The sequence below is a fragment of the Lytechinus pictus genome, unplaced genomic scaffold (genome assembly GCF_037042905.1).
Source record: "Lytechinus pictus isolate F3 Inbred unplaced genomic scaffold, Lp3.0 scaffold_20, whole genome shotgun sequence".
In the NCBI taxonomy this organism is placed as follows: Eukaryota; Metazoa; Echinodermata; class Echinoidea; order Temnopleuroida; family Toxopneustidae; genus Lytechinus; species Lytechinus pictus.
The window spans coordinates 894273-906612 of record NW_026974141.1 but is presented as its reverse complement, the minus strand read 5'-3'; positions in this window follow the sequence as shown (position 1 = coordinate 906612).

Genomic DNA, 12340 nt, shown 5'->3' with positions numbered 1-12340 from the left:
GGTCAGTTGATTTACGCCTTTTTACCTTGACACGTCGTGAAAATGAGCATTTCTGCGCAAACTGATTTTTGCGAGCTTTACAAAAATGGACAGTGCTGACTCAAGTGTAACATTCTGTCAAAAATTTTATTTTTTCATTTGAGAGATGAGACCCAAACCCAAATAAACATATAAAATGAATAAGCCCATGTTGTATATTTTTCGATTCCCATGATATTTTTCAAAGTGTATACTTTTTATTGAAGATACGCACTGTATATTGATTGTTTTTATTCACCTTGGGGGAGCTGTACGACTCATCATTGTCCGTTTGGGTTATCATGAAATAATATATTACGTGCACGATCATGAAGTAATTGTACTTAAGAATAATAAGTCCCTCATTTATATTTTCATTATGTGAAATATAATCTTTTGTTTTCTTTTTAAATTTTGTATAATGAAACAATGTAATTATTATTCGTAAACTGGTCATCTTCCTTCATATTATTTAAAGATCAAAGCGTAGTGTTGTATTCAACCCAGGTGAGTAACATGTACCTGGTAGGAAGTTATTCCTTGGAATGCAGTGAGCACAGCCGCTCTACTTATTTATTTATTTATGGCAGAAGAAAGCTGCTGAAAACTGCTTATCTTATAATAGAGAGCCAATGGAGTAAATTAGAGAGTCAAAAGGGGCCTATGCTTTCGATCCTAGCAGAATCTTCGTCGGAGGCAAAATGACCATTTATTTATTTATTCATTCATTTTTTTAATTTTTTTTTCCAAATATTTAAAGGAAGGGTAGCCCAATTAGCAACAAACTGGTTTTCGTTGGGGCCCTTCGTAAACAAACACAAATATAAAACATGGTGACATGATCAAATATAAACAAAGAATAGAGCATAAATACTAATATTGAAAAATAAAATAATGAAATAATTATAATTAAATATGGAAAATAACAAAATAAATAAAATATGATACTGAACATATGTTACCTAAAAGTAAACGAAAATGACATATACACATGAAAAGATATAAAATGTGTAAAAATGAGAAGAAAGAATAGAATAGAGTCCCTATTACATATCAAATGTTTTTTCCCATTTTGCCATTTCCCGTTTAAACTGTTTAATGCATTCTATGAATCGGAGGTGTCCGGGTAATTCATTCCAATGCAATGGGCCTGTGACAAAAAAATGATTTCTGGTACAAGGTTGTCTACTAGAGCCAATGTAAGTATGCTGCATTATTGTCGAGCGCTTTAAAGGGGAATCCAGCCTTGGCCATAAAATGTTGTGTTGGGAAGGAGAAACATCAATTAAACAGAATGGTGAAAGTTTGAAAGAAATCGGACAAGCAATAAGAAAGTTATAGCTGCTTTAAAATTGAGATCATTAATAGTATGTAGATTTCAAACTGGCAACTGGGTAAGTAAATTATGACAAGAGGCAAGGACAACTTTCCCATAGGCCATGTACTTTATTATCAGGGATTTTTGGTTTTCTCCTAAGTACCCATTCCCCTGGGGCAGTAATCTAAACATAACCCAGGTAGTATATTGTTTTATGTCCTCATGAAAGAAAAATGTAATTTGAAATAAAACTTTTGGGGAAAATGACATTTTAGCCATAATATGTATTGGAGTACATGGAAGAGTAGTCCTTGCCTTACATCACTATGACATCCCATATGCGGCCAATTTGAAGTCTCCATGGGTATAGTGATTACCAATATTTACAACTTTTAAAAATTTATAACTTTCTTGTTGTTTGTCCAATTTTGTTCAAACTTTCACCTATCAACTTGTCTGATTTGTATTTTTCTTATAGAAACAAGTTTTTATTTGGGTTGGATTCCCCTTTAATAGAGACTTCTAGTAAAGCGTCGAGAGCTATATAGTCTAATAATTATATTACAGTTTTTTAGCCCCTCTCGTTTAAATGAATGTAATGCTTGAATTGAAACAGCCGGGGGTCTTCGTATTATTTGGAAACCATGTCAATTTGACTATTTTCGCCATCATACTTATTAATAAAACGATAAAAATCAAATTACTATTATAGTAATTTATTGTTCTTTCCCTCTACCCCCCCCCAATTCTTTCTCTGTTTTTTATTCTGGTTATATACGGTACTTGGATTTAAAGTCAGTTAGGTGTGTCTCACTATTAAATCCAGGGTTTTTACTGAAAATATACGTAGATAGGCTAGAACACTTGAGAGGGAGATGATAGGAATAAGGAAAGGCGGAGACACGACATTAGCTCCTGCGACAATTGCTCCGGTCCTAGTATCTCAGAGGGCGTAGGGTTAGAGTTAGGATTGTAATAGAATTTTCGGTTCAGAATAATGTAAAGATAAGAATGTGGGTTTATTTAGTTTTGGAGGTTGGGTTTTATGTTTGGGTTAATGTTCAGATTCTCCATCGGAGCAATTGTCGCCGGAGAAAATGTCATGGAACTGAAAATCATAGCTACAATCTTACGCCCGTACTGAGAGTGTGGGGATACGTCTGTTCATCAACGTCAGTGAACGTGAAGTCTTAGCATGCTGCTGCTGTGCTAGTTTTGTGTCAAGACCAACTTGTTGATCAAAGTTTGAAATAAAATAAAAAGAAGAAAAATGAAAGAATGTAATATAAAATATAAAAATGAAAGAAGATAAAAGGGAAAGAGGAAAAAATAAAAAAGAAGAAAAACGATACAGAAAAGAAACATAGAAAAAAGAAGAAACAATAAGAAAAGAACAAGAATAAGAAAAGAAAGGCATAAGAACAAAAAAAGGAAGAAAGAGAGAAGAAAGAGAAAAGAAAAGAGGTAGAAAAAGAAGAAAAAGAAAAATCAACAGAAAAGAGTACAAAATGAGAAAGAATGGGGAAAATGAGAAGAAGAAAAAAGGAAGTTAAAAAAAAGGATGAAGGGAAAGAAGCTTTTCATCCTCTCAAAGAAGGCCCCAAATCAAAGCAGTGGCAAAAATAGTCATTTTTTGTTTGGTTGCCAACACACCACAAGACAGAAGAAGAAGGTTTCGATCAGGGTCTGTCACTGCAAGGCGCGGATCCAGGGGGGAGCACGTGCCCCCCCCCCCTTGAGAAGCAAAATTAAAAATTTGTAATGTAAAAATGCCATGAAAACAGAGGTGTGCCCCCTCTTTTGAACTTGAAGACCTTTTTTTTTTCTTTTTTTCTTTTTTTTTGCTTGTCAATTTTCTTCTGGTACGAAAAACCCTTAATTTTCATAATTTTTTGTTGAAAACCTTTTTCTTTTCTTTTTTTTGGCTTGTCGATTTTTTTTCCGGTACGAAATATCCTTTATTTGTGGTTGAAGACCTTTGTTTGTTTGTTTGTTTGTTTTTTGCTTGTCAAAAATATCCTCCGAAAAATGTGCCCCCCCCCCCTTTGTAAAATCCTGGATCCGCCCTGGTCACTGCAGACCCGGTCTGACCTACCTACATTCATGGTCTTATGAATTTTTATCAACAGTACACACAATCCAAGACACTCATAATTGCGGAAAAATAAAAGCGGAAAATAAACATATTAAGGAATATTTTCTAATGACTCCTCTTACTGTTAACAATTGACTATTGGGTAGTTACTTCATTGGCAATGTCACTCACTCCTGAACTTCTCCAAGGCCTTCGACACCATTAATCATGATATTTTACTTAACAAATTACATCATTATGGAGTGCGTGGGAAGGCCTTGGAGTGGTTCAGGAGCTACCTCATGAATAGGAAGCAATATGTCTTTTTAAACGGTTGCAATTCTCAAATGAAAAAAATTAATTGTGGAGTTCCCCAGGGTAGTCTTTTAGGCCCGATTTTGTTTATAGTTTATATTAATGATTTTTGTAGATCATCAGATGTTCTTTCTTTCATTCTCTTTGCGGACGACTCCAACTTATTTTTTTCACATAAAAATCCTCTTCACCTTGCGAATATAATCAACTCTGAACTAGAAAATGTCACCGAATGGATAAGAGCAAATAAATTGTCAATAAATCTTCAAAAAACAAAATATATGTTGTTTAGCAACTCTATAAATACATTTCCTGTTGATATTATTTTTGATGGAAATCCCTTGGAAAATGTATCCCATATTAAGTTTCTTGGAATAATAGTCGATAATAAGCTCTCATGGAAATTTCACATAGATAACATATGTAAAACTATTTCACGCAACATTGGTATAATTAACAAGCTTAAATTTTGTTTACCATTATCGTCTCTGCTGACATTATATTCATCCCTTATATTGCCTTATTTAAATTATGGAATTTTAGCGTGGGGTAATACACAACAAACACTCTTAGACAAATTACTCCTATTACAAAAGAAATCTCTACGTATTATATGTCACACGGCATATTTGTCTCATACTGACCCATTATTTTTTTAAAATAAAATATTGAAAATTAAAGACTTATATTTGTTTAATCTCGGTCAGTTTATGTATAACTATAACAACAACAACCTCCCAAATGTATTTAATTCAATGTTTCCAAAAAATCAATCCATTTTCAGGGGCGTAGACAACGGGGGGGATGAGGGGGATGCATCCCCCCACCTCACAAGGTGGGGGGGATGGCATGTACAATCATCCCCCCAGGTTTTGGGGAATGATATTTGGTTACTTAATAAGTCATAATGATGATAATAATAGTAATAATAATAATGATAACAATTATAATATTAATAATAATAATAATTATGATGATGATAATAATAATCCTCATCATTATTGTAATTGTGTTTATTGTTATTAGCCGCATTCACACGGTGAAAGCCAATTCAAACGGTAAAAAAAAAGAAAATCTTACAAGTATTTACTGGGCAGGAACGAAAAGAGGCGCAAGATATTTGGTTTCTAAGACACAAATTTGCAAGACTACAAAAGTAAAACTGACTAAGAGACCGATATGTTTGTTTGTTGAGCCATGAATGCTCCTTAAGTAAGTTTACCAACTTACCGCATGTCTCTATTATCTGATTAGCAACTGTTAATCAAGCTGTTTTTGGTATGGGAATGAAGCAACAACTTTTTTCTTTTCATCGAGACTACTTTTCAGGCACGAACCGAGTACTAGCAATACCTTCTCATATATGATATGTATTATATTTATTTATTTATTTATTAGTTTATATCAGATTATATTACAGGTATATGATATTTATACATATATATATACATTATATGCATTTATTTATTTATTTATTTATATATTTATATATTTATATACACGTTATTTTCTCAAGTCGGTTTTTATTGAAATACATGTGTGGTCTGGCCCACTCGTGTTATAGGCATTATACATTGTGTGCAAAATGCATCAGCGCAATCTAAAACAGAATAGAAAATGAATGTGATACAACAGTATACATAATAATTCGTGACAGAGAGTACCATACTACTATCTTTATAACAAGTATTATTCAAACAAACATATATAATTATGTATAATCATGAATTGTTCAACTTCATGCTCCCACTATATGACTACTGTTACACTAATACTGATATCAGGACTGACTGGTATACATTAGTTTGTTGTTAAGCTTGCAGCAGCTACATCTTTTCTGTATTGTTAACTATTTATTTATTTTTGTTTTATTTAAGATGCACTTTGTTTTGTATTCATTTAAAGTATGTTGATTGATGCATGAAGACATAAGTTTGAAATGTTTAAAGAAGTTTGTTTCATGTAAAGCGCAGTGTGAATTTACCCTGTCTTGAAATGCGAGATAAAAGGAACCTATTAGTATTAGCATTATTATTTGTATTAGTATTATTTTTTATTTGTATTATTATCATTATTATTATTATTATTATTATTATTATTATTATTATTATTATTATTATTATTATTATTATTACTATTATTATTATTATTATTATTATTATTATTATTATTACTATTATAAGACTGAGATCAAATAGAAGTAAATAATGCCCTAATTTGAAACGATGCAATGCCGTTATGGTTCCGATTTCTTCACAAACTTACAGAGCAGTATTGTTACTCCATGGATCATAGTGATACTGTTTATGTTTTTTGTATCTGTATGAGCCGCCAGCTAATATCCATCTATGGATACTATGCCTGTTTCTTTGAGGTAAAAAAAAGCATAGTATGTACGTATTCATTATGCTTTATAATGAACAGACATATTGTTATTTGTTTGTTGTTTATGTGTTCTATTCACAAATGGCCACAGAGGCTGTTTTCATTCATAACCACATACCCATATCAAGACAACAAAAACTATACCTGCGTGTACACAGTTGACATTGGTTTTTTTTCTGAAGAGGTGTAACAGCAAAATTCACAGAGATAAATAAATACGTAGTGTGGTTCAATATGCAATACTATGTGTCAGTCCATTCTGTATTCGTATGCCACGGTGTGTAGATCTTGTCGATGTATGTCTGTCCATTCAAGGCGTAGTATGTGTGTGGTGCGCGCACCCGTGTGTGTGTGTGTGTGTGGGGGGTGAGTATGTGTGTGTGTGCGTGCGCGCTTGTGTGTGTTATTTTACCTCATTAAGTATGCATCAGATTGCACGATTTCAAGTTCAAAATTGCAAAAGCTCCCTACCGTGGGAGGGGGGACAACCGTGGGAGGGGGGACACCCCCCTCCCACACCCTCCCCCCGCTCGGTCGCTTCGCTCCCTCGCTCGGGCGCTTCGCGCCCTCACTAGCGTTGGCAGCCCAGTCATCCCCCCCAGGTGTACGAACCTGTCTACGCCACTGCACTGCCATTCACAACTATCCAACAAGGCGATTGGGTGAATTTCATTTACCACTTTTAAGAACTTTGCGGGCTCAGAACACATTTATATATGATGGACCGAAGTTATGGAACTCACTTCATAATGATATAACAAATGCAACATCTTTGAACTCTTTTAAGACTAAATTCAAATTATCTCTATTGAAACCTTATAATAAACTCCCAAATTAAGTTTAATTCATCATCTCTGTCAAGTCATCATTATTACTTTAAAGACTACAATTAAAACATAAAATAATTATTATCCTTTTTTTATTAAAAAAAAATCTGACACAAGTCCTTCTCCGATGTGCTCATTATTGAACCTCATACATTATTGTGTCTATCCTCTCCTCTATTTTCTCCTCTCCTGTCCGCTTATCCGCCTTCCTACCGGTTATTTGTTTACGGCAACAATCACATTTTTCGTGCATTATATTCTTTCCAGGTTATTTTATATACTTTTTCTCCTTTTATACACATCATTGAATCCAGTTTGCTTGAGTCCACGACGGCATGTGTTCTATCTACATACAGCAACACCCATCCATCTTCTCAGGGCATTCTCCCCCTTTTTTTTTTTTTTTTTTTTTTTGTTCCCTTCTCTTTTTCTGGGGGGGGGGTGGGACGGGTTGTTTTGTCCTTTATCTAACTGTATATTTTTGATAACTTTGTATTTATTTTGTGAGTACTTCCCTCTCAGTTATTTATTTTTGTCTCATTTGATTATCTGTATTTATACTTTGCTATTTTGTTATTTGTTGTGTTATCTATTTTTTGAGGGGCCCACATTGTACAAGCATTGCTTTTTAGTGGGTCCCTCCATTTCCATCTTAATTTAATTTCTATTGAAAAATAGTATACTTATTTAAAACCTTCAATGTGTTGCCCAAATTGTCTAAGTGTTTTTTTTTCACAACATATGTATCATTATTTTCTTTTTTTGCAACGTATACAAATATTTATGTTTATATATGGTATACAATTCATGTATGTACAATTGATGGAAGTGAAATAAATAAATTTGAATTGAATTGAAATGACCTTTCATTTATTTCATTATGATAGGCAGATTTCAAAGCAAGGTAATATATAGGCATGGGCGGAAATCCCAGGGGGGGACAGGGGGGACGTGTCCCCCTACCAAAAATAGTAGGGGGGACACAATATCAAATGTCCCCCTACTATTTTTGGTCTTTTATGATGGAGAAAAATGCATCATTCACATTCAAAATAATACATGTATTTTGGACCAAATGACCTTACATTTTGGGTGAAAACCTTCTCTTTTTTTGGGGAGGGGGGCTTGTCAAATTTTCCAGAGTGACTAAAATAAGATGAGGGGAAGACTTGGAAAAAAAAAGAATCTTTCATGTCACTATATGAAATTTTCGCTCGCGCTTCGCGCTCGCATTGCATGTCGGGTGATTTTTCAATATGGAGCTTAAATATCAAGTTTGGAAGTCAATATACATTACACACTTCACCTCGGAAATCGAACTTTCATTATTTTGTGTGATTTAAAAACTGATTTTTAAAAAGTGCTCTGTAAAAGTGACAGCTTCATGGTCTGAATATTGACATTTTCTGCTCGCACTGAGCGCTCGCAAATTTTGATTTATTAAGTACCTATTATTTTTGTGTATTTCATTTAAGTTTGAAAAAAAATCAAGTCTGATTGTCAACACGTATCAGATAGCGCTGGCTACTCGCTCGCATTTTAATTCGCGATTTATTTATGTCTCAATATTGATTTTCATGACAGTTTATCAGGCAATAATATCTGATTTCTCGCCCTCATTAGGCATTAATAAATAAGATATTAATAATTTAACGATTAAATCGTCCCTTTTGTTTCATGTCGCGTTTATCAAGAGGAATAGGAAGATAGTCATCATTATCATATGACATGTCCCAAGGATGTCCCGGTCCCATGTCAAAACTCAAATAACAATGAAAAATATCAGCTCTTTATTAAGTGCGATGAAATATATAGCTGAAATGGACTCTTTTTCAGATTTTTCATGATAAAAGAGATGTAGAATGCCTAGATTCTAGGTCTAAATCCGAAACACGCGCATGTTTATTCAGATATTCAACTTGTTCTCTATTTAAATCATTATCCAAATTCAGATCACAATATCAACAATTTTCTGCTCGCGCTTTGTGCTCGCATTATTAATATAGAAAGATTCCCTTTTACACATACTTTTCATGATTTACAAAACATGAATAGAGTGTCCCGTTTTTAGGTCTAAATCTCGAATTTTTCTGCTCGCGCTTCGCTTGCATCAATCGGTTAGTTATATAGCTACCCTGTTCACGATTACGAAAATTGATTAAAATTGTCGATTCTTTTTGTAGAAATGTCAACAATTTTCAGCTCGCGATTCGCGCTAGCATTATTTGATTGTTGAAATATGTAACGTCTTCATGGCTAAGTGCAAGCAGTCCTTTACAAGTACCTTTTCGATCAGTTCAAATAAAAAAAAACATTTTATGGCTGCACTTTGCACTGACATTATTGATGTAAGGACCGGGTGTAAGGAAGGCCCCCAATTACTCATCCTTTTCATGATTTACCAAACATGAATAGAGTGTCTCGTTCTTAGGTCTAAATCTCAAAATTTTCCGCTCGCGCTTCGCGTTCGCATCAATTGTTTAGTTATATACCTATTATATGTTTCAGTTACAAAAAATGCTTAGAATTTCCATTCTTTAGGCAAAAAATTTCAAAAAATTTAAGCTCGCACTTCGCGCTCGCATTATTTGATTGTTGAAATATGTAACGTATTCATGGCTAACCTTTTCCATCAGTTAACATCTGTTCGCACTTCGCGTTCGAAGTAATTATTTAGTTGCATATACATCTTTTTCAGGATAACAAACGTTGCCCAGAACGTTCAAATTTTAAGAAAAAATACATAAAATTTCCCCCCCCCCTAAAAAAAAAATTGCTCGCGATTCGCGCTCGCATTATATAGATAATGATTATGATATTATATATTTATGTTGAATTATAAGAATAAAGCTAAAAAGTGGCCATGAGGACTACTCCTTCAATGAAACAAACAAAAATCATCTTCGAGCGGCCGATCGGGGATTAACATATGGCTGAAAAAAAAAATTCCCCCCCCCCCCCCATTGGCGAATCTGGATCCGCCCCTGTTGTCCCCCCTACCTTTCAGGACAGATTTCCGCCCATGTATATAGGCATGCCCTGCATAGCAGAATGAATGAATTGAATAGACCAGATGACAACAATAGCACACCAATGAACACTCTATGAAGTTATTTGTTGCATTTCTACTTTGAATGCATTAGCATGTTGTTATAACCATGTCCATGTTATAACATTACAATGTAGCCAACAGAGAAATACCAGTCGCTAGTAGACGTATTGTTGTTTTTTGTATTGTTGTTTTTTGTAGATCTAATAAAAGATTCAAAACAATATAATAATTAAGACATCAAAGTTAGTGCTTATCTCATCAGTGGCGTAGCTACGGGGGGGCCTGGGGGGGCACGTGCCCCCCCTGAGATTTGGTGTGCCCCCCCTGAAAAAAATTGGCAGAGCAAAAAAAAAGAAAACAAGGGAGAAAGAAGAAAAGAAAAACAGAAAAGAAGGAGAAAGAAAAGAAAAAAGAAAAGGAAAATAAGAGGAGGAAGAGGAGTGAATGAAATAATGTACGTGAGGGGAAGACTTGCAAAAAAAAAATATTTCATGTTACTATAAAAAAATTTGCTCGCCCTTCGCGCTCCCATTATTGAAATATATACCGTCTTCGTGGGTAACTGTAAGCAGTCCTTAACAGGTCCCTTTTCGATAATGCTAGATCAGTTAATATAAATTTCTGCTCGCGCTTGGCGTTCGCAGTTATCATCTAGTTACATACGAATCTTGTTCAGGATCATACATAACATTGCCCAGAATATTAATTTTTCAGGACAAAATACATGAAAGTTAAAAAAAAATCGCTCGCGCTTCGCGCTCGCACTTTTTATAAGGCTTATGAGATTATTTCATGTTTATGTTGTTTTATAAGAATAAAACTAAGAAGTGACTATCGGGGAAAATATAGGTGAAGATAATTTCGGGCCCCGTCCCCTATTGGCGATAGTCGGATCCGCCCTTGTGACACATACACACACACACCGGAAAAAACTGTGCCCCCCCCCCTGAAAAAGCCAGGACCCCCCAGTGCCCCCCCCCCCCCAGGAAAAAAATCCTAGCTACGCCACTGTATCTCATATATCACTTTGATACCAATGACCTTCTGATCATGCACATAATCTTCTTATCATGCGCAGAATGGAATTACGAACGACCTTTCCCTTTGATAATGTCAATGTTGTTTGTGTTTATGGTGGAAGCGTCGTAGTGTAGCGGTTCAGACTCTTCGGACTCGTAATCAAAATGGTCGCGTATTCAAATCCCATCGCGGCCAGGAGTCCTTTGGCAAGGCGTCAATCCATACTTTGCCACTCTCGAATGAAGGAAGGGGCTTTTGGTCAAGAAAAATGTGACCTCCTCCCTTTAAAAATAAATGTGATTTTTTTTTTTCTTCACAAACTCCTCCAAAAACGTGAAATGTGACTCTCGTCTACGTGTGTATTTGGTAAAAGAGGCCCAATGACATAGATTAAAACATACCAACCAGATTTCCACGGGGTACTTCACCCGCCCCCTCCAATAATCCATGAGTAAAGGTTTTATTTTATCTCACGTCATTGAATTTCTAGTTGATCAGAGTTAGATCAGGGTCTTAAACTCGGTATTGTCATTGATTAGTTATTTATGATATCCACGGTTCGTATAGACATGGATTAATCATATATGAATAGTTACGTCTAGGGTTGACCGAAGGACGTCATCACGAGGGCTCGATCGAGCTACGAACCTCTGTCTAATAGCTAGCTTCCCCAATGGACATGATGTACATTAGCCATATGTATCTAGGATTACAGGTGCTCGCCGTAACGCCCATGCATGCATACACAAAAGAAAAAAAATAAATTATTGTCTCATACATGAGAAAGGGGACTGCAGGATTATTTTATCTTTAAAATCAATAATAGTATATTGCGATGTTTGTGTCTCGAAATAACAAACTCTCTGAACTCAGACTGTTCTCTAATAGGCATCCGAAAAATCGGTTGAAATCCCACCTCTGATTTGAACTAAATCTATATCGTAAAATCGTATCAAAATCACCACCGAAAAGTCCCCACACAATCATTGAAAAGGATAAATGAAATCATTTTTCAACGAATTCAAAACGAGACTTGCTTGGAAGAATTCCTTCTGGTTGTCAAAAAGTTTTGGAGAGGTTTCCTTGATACGTCTCATTGGTTGATTATAGACTGAGGAAGCTTATTCATTAGAAACGTCTAGTCCGCCACTATTCAATACAATAGTTTTTTTTTCATTAAGTTTTTATTGATCGATAAAATGATTACATAAATATCAAAATATAATCGAAGTCAAACAATAAAAAACAGAACAAAACAATAACATAATCATAATGAATCAGATCAAAGCAGTATTGCATGGAATAAAGGAGCTCAGCTAGAAAACAAGTAC